This window comes from Desmodus rotundus, chromosome 5 (assembly GCF_022682495.2).
Source record: "Desmodus rotundus isolate HL8 chromosome 5, HLdesRot8A.1, whole genome shotgun sequence".
Taxonomy (NCBI): domain Eukaryota; kingdom Metazoa; phylum Chordata; class Mammalia; order Chiroptera; family Phyllostomidae; genus Desmodus; species Desmodus rotundus.
Window position 1 is genome coordinate 78,954,280 of NC_071391.1, and position 11,401 is coordinate 78,965,680.

The window sequence follows — 11,401 nt, forward strand, 5'->3', positions numbered from 1 at the left end:
TGGGAGATCGTAGTACCTACCGCATAGAATTGTGAGAAATAAATCAGATAACACAGGTAAAGCATTTAGTATACTTTCTGGACCATTTTTAACCATTCAATAAATTGTACCGATTATTATACAAACTACTTTCAAAAATAAGAGTTATGCACGTGCATTATTTTGGATAAAAAATTTAATATAATGAACATTTTTAAACACAATTATCCTCATAATTTACTATTCATTATTAGTGCAAATAATAGTAAGGAATGATATATGGGGCTTAAAAGATTGCCAGTTTTGATCAGAGTATTTTAAGATATACTCTTTCTAGCCAGCAGGTGGAGAATGAACAAAGTGTAGTTTATCTGTGTATTTCAGAACACTTCAGGAAAAAACGTCTTTTGCTGAATAGTGTGAAAATCAGTTTTAATAATTTTTAAGGACACTCACTGTTTCTATCATTAAAAGAGATAAATATAGCCCTGACTGGTGTGGCTTAGTCCACTGAGCGCCAGCCTGCAAACCAAAAGGTCCCAAATTGGATTCCCAGTCAGGGCACACAGCTGGGTTGCAGGCCAGGTCCCCAGTGGGCGGCATGTGAGAGTCAACCTAGTGATGTATCTCTGGCACATTGATTTTTCTCTCCCACCTTTTCTCCCTCCCTTCCTCTCTCTCTAAAAGTAAATAAATAAAATCTTAAAAAAAAGATAAATACAGAAGATGCCTTTGCCATTTGAAATTTATCATAACTTAAAAATCACATCAAAATTTTAATTTTAAAATATGAGAAAAAATAGAAAAATTATACTCAATTTTGAAACATGGTGGTTACCTTGATTTATTACTTGTTTGTGATAAAGTTCTAAATTTATTACTCATCTTTTGATTAATCAATTGCAGCCAAATCTTGTCATTTTTTTTTGCTCTGTTGGTTTGTAATGTGGCCTTTCTGAGATAGATTATTACTCTTATATTATTTTCCTGTCCAAGTTCTTTTTCTCTGGCCAAGATACAGGATACAGGTATTTGGTATTCACAAATAATCATAGAATCAGGGTAATATTTAAATATCAGAAAAATATGTAAATATCATTTCCTACTTAAATCTCATTACTGTTTAAAATCCAAAATTATTCATACTATCACTTAGATTTATTTACTTTAAAAATTATTATATAGGTTCTGGCCAAGATGGAGGCATAGGTAGAAATCCTTCACTTCCTTACACAACCAAAAGGAGGATAACAACCAATCTAAAATCAATAAACAACCAGAAGTGCCAGAAAACCAAACTGCATGGAACCCTGACAACCAAGGAATTAAAGAAAAAATTAATCAGAACCACCAGACTGGTAGGGCTGCAGACCAAGAGGGCTCACTGGCGGAGAAAAACTGAGGTAAGTCAGTGGACCTTGGGGGCCGGGCTGGCTGCAGTGTGGTGGCTGGCTGCAGTGTGGTAACTGGCTGCGGTGTGGTAACTGGCTGCGAGGGCTGTGAGAGTGGGGCTGACTTAAGGGATAACCGAAACTCAGAGTTGATACAGCGGTTGCTACGTTCGGAGAAACTCTCAGTCTCACAGTAGAGTCTGATGGAAAGTACTCTATGGACAAGCAGGCCAGCTGCATTGTTCCCTCTCAGGCGTCTCCCCCAAAAGCAGTACCACTGCAGCACAGCGAAGAGGGTTGCCCTGCCTGGGTGGGTACCTCAGGCCCTGCCCCCTTACAACTTATCAGCTGTGCCAAGACAAAGAAATAGGGCCCAAATGAAAGAAGAGAGCAAAACTTATTTGAACAAATAATGAAGGAAAACTTCCCCAATTTGGTGAAGGAAATAGATTTCCAGGAAGCTCAGAGAGTCCCAAAGAAATTGAACCCAGGGAGGAACACACCAAGGCACATAATAATTACATTACCCAAGATGAAAGATAAGGAGAGAATCTTAAAGCAGCAAGAGAAAAGAAAAGTTACTTATAAAGGAGTGCCCATAAGACTATCAGCTGATTTCTCAAAGAAACCTTGAGAAGGCAAAAAAAGGGGCTGGAAAGAAGTATTCCATGACATGAAAGGCAAGGACCTATATCCAAGATTACTCTATCCAGCAGAGCTATCATTTATAATGGAAGGGCAGATAAAGTGCTTCCCAGATAAGGTCAAGTTAAAGGAGTTCATCATCACCAGCTATTATTATATGGAATGTTGAAGTGACTTATCTAAGAAAAAGAAGACAAAAACTATGAACAGTAAAATGACAACAAACTCACAATTAACAAATGAACCTAACAGAAAAGGAAAAAAACAAAAACTAAGCAAACAAATAGAACAGGAACAGAATCAGAGAAATGGAGGTCACATGGAAGGATTTCAGAGGGGAAGGGGAAGGGAGGAAAACAGGGGAAAATGTACAGGGAAGAAGAAGCATAATTAGTAAGTATACAATAGATAGGGGGAGATAAAAATGGTATAGGAAACAGAGGACTCAAAGAACTTGTATGTACAACCCATGGACATGAACTAAGGGTGGGGGGAATGCTGGGGGGTTGGGGGGGCAGGTGGAGAGGGGATAAAGGGAGAAAAAATTGGGAAAACTGTAATAGCATAGTCAATAAAAATACCTTAAAAATTTATTATATAAATAATAATAAATCCATTCTTATAGTAAACATTTTGAACAATATAGAACAGAGTAAGAAATCCTCCATTTCTTCTAGCCCAGTACTTTCTTGAAAGGCATATACATGCCCATGGTTATATATACAGAGTCTGGCACAATTCCCCTTTTTGTTACAAAATCTTTTATTACAAAATCATAAGCATGTAACTATGTAACAACAATATCACATGCAAGCACATCAAATGACATTTTAGGCGAACTGCTCAAATTAAACCTCTACATTATTACAGCAGTATGATTACCCTACCAACCACACTCAGCCGGGCTTTACTTCTGCAGGACCCTGAATGTTGTATACACAGATAAACACACCCATCATACAGGATTGGTGGCACTGATGTGATGAAATTATACTTATTTTCTGCATTTTTTTACCTAACAATGTGTCAGAGGTTTTTCCTAGTTAATATACATCTCCCTCATTATTTTTATAGGTGCACAGTATTCCTAAGTATGGGCATGTCATAATTTATTAATACTTCATCATTGGACGTGCAGGTTGTTTCTACATTTTGCTGTTACACTTACAAAAGGAATATCCTTATACATCTGTTTGTGTATATGTGCAACTGTTTTTGTTGGATGGAGTTTTAGAAGTGGAATCACTATGACATATGTATTTTGCATCGACTCTTTCTGGAAAGTGATACCAGAAACTAAGAGTGATCATCTCTGGGGAGGGACCAGGGCGACTAAGAGGATTGGGTTTAGGAGTGAAAAGGAGACTTTTTACCCAATATGCTCTATTATATTGTGTGATTTTGTTTTTACAATATACATGTAGTTAAGACATGTAATTACATAGAAAGAGTATGCACATTAAAATTTTGACACGGCCACACTGTCCTCAAAAATGTTGATTTACACTTATAAACATCCTATGAGAGTGTTTAATTTCTAGATTTTACAAAAGTGAAAAATTAAACATAAATGGGATATTAGGACTAGTGTGATTCTTTTAATATCCTTTGCAATAATGGAGTCGTGAATTTTATTCTTGTTATGCTTAGTGATTTAAGGTATAAAGCGGTGGACATGTGTGAGAGCACAAGATAGCATCTGTGTAATTCATGCAGATTATATAATTTTCCCCCAAACACCCTCAATTTTGTAGGTAAAAATTTAAAACTAGGTTTTAAAAATCCATTTTAATTATATAAACATGTCTGAATCAGTTTTATTGGGCACTTTGACCTAAATAATTTCACACAGGCTTCCTGCACACACCTGCTTCCCACTTCTCATGAAATGAAGACTAAAGGTTGTTAGATGCTGACAAATCAGTATCCTTTTCATGTGTATTGAACATCTTTACTATATATCTCAGCCCCTACAATATAAGTTTGCTAAAGGCAGACTCATTTTTTGCTTATTGCTGCATGTCTCATTTCTAGCAAAGAGTAAGTGATCAGTAAATATTTTCTGGCTGACTGAATAGGAGATTGGTTAAGTAAATGATGCGTCATACAATAGAATCCTATGAAAATATTAAAAGTGATGCTGCAAATGTACACATTGATATGTAAAATGTTTCATATCACACCATACAACTTTTAAAGAGCAGTTTGTTAAACAGTTTTCTGTAATAACCTATTTGTTAGGGTCTCCCTCCCCTATTCAAATATGTGTGTGTGTAACTATGTATGTATGAGTATGAATATCAATGTATACAATGGTGATAGAATCTAGGAATTTAAAATGTTTATTTTTATTACTGCTATAATGAACATTTACTACGAGAGTAATAATTTCTATAAATGGTTTTGTCACCAAGAGAACAATTCATTGCAGGTTTCACCTGAAACCTTAAGTGGGGAGGGACAGGGGGTAAAGGCTTGGGGTGGATCCCCTGGAGGTGGATCTCTAAGACTGTGCTGCTGGGAGTGCGGTCCACAGACCCTCGCTAATCCCTAACTGCTTGTTTCCTGATGAGATAAAGAAAGCAGAAAACTAAAAATGGAACTGCCCTTTGACCCAGTAATTCCGCTGCTGGGATTATACCCTAAGAACACTGAAACACCCATCCAAAAGAATCTGTGCACCCCAATGTTCATAGCAGCACAATTTACAATAGCCAAGTACTGGAAGCAACCGAAGTGCCCATCAGCAAATGAGTGGATCCAAAAACTATGGTATATTTACACAATGGAATTCTACGCAGCAGAGAGAAAGAAGGAGCTTATACCCTTTGCAACAGCATGGATGAAACTGGAGAGCATTATGCTAAGTGAAATAAGCCAGGAAGTGAGGGACAAGTACCATATGATCTCACCTTTAACTGGAACATAAGCAATAGAAGAAAAAAGCAAACAAAATATAACCAGAGACATTGAAGTTAAGAACAATCTAACAATAGCCAGGGCGGGGGTAGGGGGTGGGGGCGGGGATAGTGGGAAGAGGGTATTACAGGAACTACTATAAAGGACACATGGACAAAACCAAGGGGGAGGGTGGAGAGGGGGGAGGGAGGTGGGTTCACCTGGGGTGGGGTAGAGGGATGGGGAGAAAAGGCATACATCTGTAATTGCATAACAATAAAAAAAAAAAAAAAGAAAGCAACTGAGAGCAGCTGGAAACTTTTACAGCAATTTGACATTGCTGTGGGGGCACAAACACATCATCAGTGGGCTTGTAGTTTGTGTGATTTTACTTTTTTCTTTCTCTAATAATTCATTCTTATTTTATTTTACAAAAGGTCTCTGACACATTGGAAATAAACTTTTAAAAGGTTATCTCTACAACTGAAAATTGGTCTAAAGTGTAGTCTTGGGATTAGGCCCAGGTATTTCATTCAGCTGGTTTCCTGTAATGTCGGGAACATCTGCTAAACCTTATAGAAACTGAAATCTGTACACCAATACCTGACACCCTGTATATCAGGCACCACTTGGAAAGGTCTTAATCTTGCTTAAGGATCTTGTTTTTACTGTTGTTCCCATCTCCTTGTTTAGACCTGGCTTACTATGATAAGTGTTGGGGGTCAGAGTCAAATTTTAACATTTCATTAATATCATGCAGCAACCAAAAAGCATTTTAAATAAATATTTATTGGGGACTAATACAATAAGTGATAAAGGAGGCTAAAAATCTACATATTATGTGACTTCATTATTGTTTAAGAAACCAGAATGGAGTGAGCCATTTACACATCTGGAGAGCTTCCTGGGCAGACAGGATAGCAAACATGAAGGCAATGAAATGGGAAGCTGGAACAGGAAGAAGGCCTGCGTGGCTTATAGACTGGAGAGAAGAGTGGTGCGGGATAACAGCAGAGATGCAGTGGGATAACAGATTACACCGCTGTCTTCCATTGTAAAAAGTTAGAATTCTATTTTAAGTCTATTTTAAGTGATAGGAAGCTACTGGAGGGTTAGACTAGAGGAGTTGTACCTGACTAGTGTTTAAGTATCACTCTGAGAGCGGGCAAAAGATGACAAAATAAAGCTAAACTATTACTATGGCTCAGCCAGGAATAATTATACAATATCAAAATATACGATACAATGACAGCAACACACCATAATTACATACCCTGAAAGAACAAAAAAGGTCTGTTTCAGGCACTCTTTACCAGAGCTAGCTGTCTATCTCCCCTTGAGCCTGTCAGGCATGATTAACTGTCACTACTCTGAGCCTCTATTCTCAGGACTGGAGCGACTGCTGAAAAGCATTCCTCACTCGAGATCCCCAAGCAGGTGTTTCAGAATGTATACAAATAAGACAGGCCAGACCAGAGCATCCGGACCCTGTCCTCAAAGATGGCATCAGAACAAACTGAAGCCTGCACAATCAGCCAGAAACCTCCTAACTTACCACTAATTGCCGTGTCTACCCAGCTCCATCCCTCTTCCCCTCCCCCTTTATTGCCCAGTAAAAACTCAGAGCCCCAACTTTTCATGGCTGTTGTATCTCTTCACACTAGCCCCTTTCCCTCACAGAAAGTGAATTAAAACTTTGCTCTCTGTCTTTTCTTCTCTGTGAATTCTTTCACAGCCTGCAGCAACAGCCACCCTAACATACCCTGTAACAGCACCCGTGATAATATGAATTTGGATGTAACATGATTGGTGACTGGCTCCTGTCTCCAAAGCACACTTACCCTGGATATTTATTATTTTTGAATAACTCAATCTTACACTGTATGAAGTTAAATTTTTGGAATTTATTTGGTGTTATGGCAGGGTTTTTTTTTTTCTTAAACTAGGAAGATGAGGGTGGAGAATGAGTGTGTGTACGTGTGTGTGTACTCATATGTGTGTGTTGTAGTAGTTTGGTGTGAGGGCTAAATTCTCATTTTATATTGTAGGAGGTTACCAGAAATAGCTAAATCTAAGAGAAATCAAGAGTAAGTAAAATAACACATTATTTAAAATATGGAGGTACAAGCCCAGAGAAGTGCACGTGCAAGGAAGAAGATAAAACAGAGCAGTGGGATAAAGAACGATAGTATTTCAGCACAAGTAGTCAGGGAAGGCCTGTCTAATGAGACTTTACTTTGCATGATGCAAACAGACAATGACAGCAAAGTGGTTGAAAGAAAGAAAACTGTCTTTGGAGCTTAGAGAAAAGGCAGAGGAGTAGAAGATCAAAAATGTAGGCAGGAGCCAGGCTATAACTGTATGAGAAATTGATTGGCATGGTTTGGGTGGTAAGCTGGAGCTGGCTTGTACTGGGTCAGTTAAACCAAATTTTAAATTTTCAAAAATTTTGTGAGCTGGTTTTTAAACAGTCATTATTAAAAATTAAATTATTTAAACTTACAATTAAATAAAATAAAAGGAATACTGAAAACTCATCACTTTTTTACTATTAAAGGGGATCAGAACATTCCACCCCAAAATTTGCCACTTTGACATACAAATTATTTTGAGTTGAAGACAACTGAGAAACAGCAGATGTAGGAAAAGCTCTCTACCCTGTGTCTTCCCACCCCACCCAAAAAGGAGGTAATTTGTTGGGAACCACCGTGCCTGGTTTCAGAAGCTATAACCCCACATGGCTAAGGCTGAGTAACAAACCTTGGGACCCTAAGCCACTAAGGAGACAAAGCTTATCTCCCTGGCGGGAGTACCACCTCTGCCCACTTTACTTCACTCTGTCTGGCCCCAGGCGGATGACTGGTTAGCCAATGATAGGTAAGATTCTTCAAGGGAGGGATGACCTAAGACAGGAATGGTCACAATGGGGCCATCAGGGAAGGACTTGGGGGGCTATAGAATAAGGGGGTGATGGACCTTTGCCTCTCGGCTTTGACTAGCCTGAGTCCTCATTCTGTCTGTAAGAAGTCTCCCAATCGCTTGGCTGCCTTACTTCCCCTATCTGACTTAAGCCTGAAACAATGCCGGGATGTAGTTGCAGCCTTGGGCAGGAACAGGCAGTTCCCTGGGGCAATCAGGCCTAAGAAAGAATGCATAAAATCCTGTGAATCCTGCTTTGCTAAGAATGCCCTCAATTTTCTGATAAGGGTCCCAGCATGAAATGAGTTTGTTTCCCAAAGTTTTATGGCCCTTTAGCTAATGGACCCTGACTCAGAATAAGCCCTCATAGTTCTTGGAATGTTATTTACTGTTTGATCATTACTGTCTGACAATGATGAATTAAGACCTTCCTTGATATAATACTCCCAGAAAGCAATAAAAGCCTGTCCAGGCACCGTGAGTGCTCTCTCACTCAGGGAGTGGACTTGCTGTCCCTTTTCTCCACAGGACTTCTGCAGTCCACAGTGATTTTGTTCGCTGCACCCACAACACTGCAGACACTGCTGGCTGGGTCTGCATCAGTAATTTCCCTTTGTGAAGGTGGTCCCCCTTTCCTTTCCCATACCAGGAGGAGGAAAACGACTTATCACTGGCACTGAGGTGGGCCTGCACAAACAAACCTTACTTACATAACCCTTATCTTCCAGTAGTTTACTCCCAATCCTCTCTCCTGTGTCTCCTCACTTCACAAACTTATGCCCATTTGTTCAAATGGTACACAATACTAACAGCCCCTTTGGGTTTTCATTTCCCTTTCTGTGTGCATGTAAAATTAAAATATTAACATCAAATAAAATTTTTATCCCTTTTCTCCTGTTAATCTGTCTTTGTCAGTTTCATTTGCAGACTTCAATCATAGAACCTAAGAGAGTACAGTTTTTTCCTCCCCTTCACCGTATTTTACTTCTATTTATTTTCTTGAGGTTATTTATATTTATCGCAAGGTGTTCCAGCAGTGGCACTATTGATGGTTTGAGCTGGATTCTTTGTTGTGTGGGTTGTCCTATGCACAGTAGGAGGTTTGGCAGAATTTCTGGCCTCTACCCAACAGATGCCAATAGCAGAGTTGTGACAACCCACCAAAGTTATCTCCAGACATCGCCAAATGTCCTCTGGGGAGCAAAATCAGCCACAGCTGAGAACCACTGGTCTCTGCGTGCTGGAAACACTGTCTGACGCTGCACATCTGCACATCTCTTCCCAGTTCCTGAGGCCAGGACTGTAGCTTAGAATTGGCCAGGGTGGGGCAATTTACACCTCAGGAATCTGGAAATACCACAAGTCAGGCTCGATTTATTGTTTTGATGGTTGTCTAGACTTAAGAAAGTGAAGAAAATGTTAATGCACACTAGTATGCATGTCACGAGTATGGTATGAATAGCTCAAAATATTGATGAAATATCTTCCAGTATTCAAAATTATCTGAGTCAGAAATGAGTCATTCACATTATTGAGGAATAATTAATTTCCACATATTTCAAGAAAGAACATGTTCAGTTGTCAAATGCTGCTGGAAGGTCAAGTGGATTGAGAGTAAGTTAGATTTGGCCGGATGAAATTGATGGTGACCTTGATAAGTACTGTCTCAGTGGGGTAGAAAGGAAGAAAGCCTGGGATGGTTGAGGAAGTGGGACAGTTGAAAAAATTGAGAATAGTAACAATTCTTTGGACCTCTGTTAGGGAGCAGAGTAAGGGGTGGTTGCTAGGTGGTGGGAATGTATTCAGGGGATTAGTTTTTTAATATGGGAGATATTAACACATGTTAAGGTGTTGTTGGGTATGATCCAGTAGTGGGGGAGAAATTAAACGTAAAAGAGGGATAACTTGAAGGGTAGAAGTCTTCTGAGTACGTTGAAGAGGAAAAGGTCCAAGGATGAAAAGAGAGGTCAGGGCAGTTGATGGCCTTAGATTAAAAACAATACTGATGTCATATGGTTATTACGAGGCTCCCAATAAATAACCAATGTGAGATCGCTTCATAAACCCTAAGATACTAAAAAGTGGTGTCAAACCACTGTTCAGGTAATAAAATATTTTACTTGCAGATTTTGAGGTGAGTTTTGTCTATCCCAAATTAGTAACTTGTAACACATAGCTCCACTCATGAAAAAGCCTACAAATCTTTAGATTCTCCATTCCACTTACTTCATAACTTGGAAAATAGTATTAAAATTAATATACTTCCCATTTCCTTTCCCCTGCTTTATTGAATAAAGAATTGTTTTGTGATTTTTTTTCGGTTTTGTAGCTTCGCTTTTCCTTTTTTCCTGTTATTTATTTTTTACTAACAGCAGATAAAGGAAAACAACTACTAATCCTACTCCTTAAAAACGCCTTTCCCTTTTCCATCTCTAAATAGCTACATGGAAAAACAGAAAACCATTTCATGGATGGAACAGAAAATAAGTCCAGAAAATATGTGAGGTAGGTTAAGTTTTCCCCCTCGGCCTGAAGGTGGACGCAATCGTACCTTTACACAGGTGGGAGAGTGAGGAACTGCGGGCGGGCAGATAGGCAGGGAGCGCTTTCCACCCAGAGCGATGCCCGTTCACCCAGGGCGAGGAGAGCAAGCGCGGGTGAAGGGGTTAATCCTGGGCAAGAATACAGGAGAGGCTGAGGCCTAGTGGGGGCTACAGAGAAACGAAACTTCCTTAAGGGGTTGTATAGGGTGCGGGACCTCAGCGACTCGGGGCCTTTACGGCTCTGAAACAGAGTAGGCTGAAAGCAGTCTCCCAAAAGACGAACGGTACGGGCTGATAAGGAGGGGACACCATTCCCTTCACCTGCCATTAGCCAGTAGCCTGGGGTCGCCTCAGTACTCCGTAAAAAAAAAAAAAACGCAGGCGGAAATGACGTTTTCTTGTTCCGTATGTTCTTCCGGGTCTGACCCTCTTAGCCCCGCCTCCAAGCCCCGCCCCTCGACTCTGACGTTTTCAGCCCCGCCCCTCGACTCTGACGTTTTCTCCACCCTTGAGTGCCGCCCTTGTGATTTGTTACAGGCCCCCGGGCAAAGGTTTTTAGAAGGGAAAGCGAAGTGATTTTCTGCAAAATTGGACTCAGTATATTATAAATTCCAGTCACTTCAACCAAGATTTTAAAGATGTTGGAGAAATACAGTGAAATGTTTTCTATTTAATTAATTTATTCATTTGTAAATAAGAAAACAGATCTTACCAGTGATTTGACAGGTCTTGCTCAGGATCCAAGAATAAAGTGACACGTGACTGCAGTTCAGTGCTGCTTCTAAATTGAAGCTCTTTAGCCGGTTAACCCTAAACCAATTTTTAAGTGAAAACAGATGACGTCTTAAATGAATATCCAGATAACCTTAAATTATACAACTACTGCAGATCTAAAGCAAGTTTGATTCTCTTGAAATTTGCGTATCTCACACTTTGTCAATGCTTTAGTTTGTCATGGATTACTGCAATGTCGAATAATCTTGTTCGGAAACTGCCCAGCTCTATTTCCTTCCTATGCTTGTGCAT

General features: G+C 39.6%; 1 protein-coding gene across 2 annotated transcripts in view; it reads right to left on the reverse strand.

Annotated features, from left to right (window-relative positions):
* The window catches only part of C5H11orf65 (chromosome 5 C11orf65 homolog), a 46,005-nt gene extending 35,285 nt beyond the window's left edge, over positions 1 to 10,720 (reverse strand). For both annotated transcript variants that reach the window (XM_053924217.1, XM_053924218.1), the window contains exon 1: positions 10,384 to 10,720. The gene's annotated coding sequence lies outside the window, so the exon portion shown is untranslated. The remainder of the gene's footprint in view (positions 1 to 10,383) is intronic.
* Positions 10,721 to 11,401: the final 681 nt, after the last annotated feature.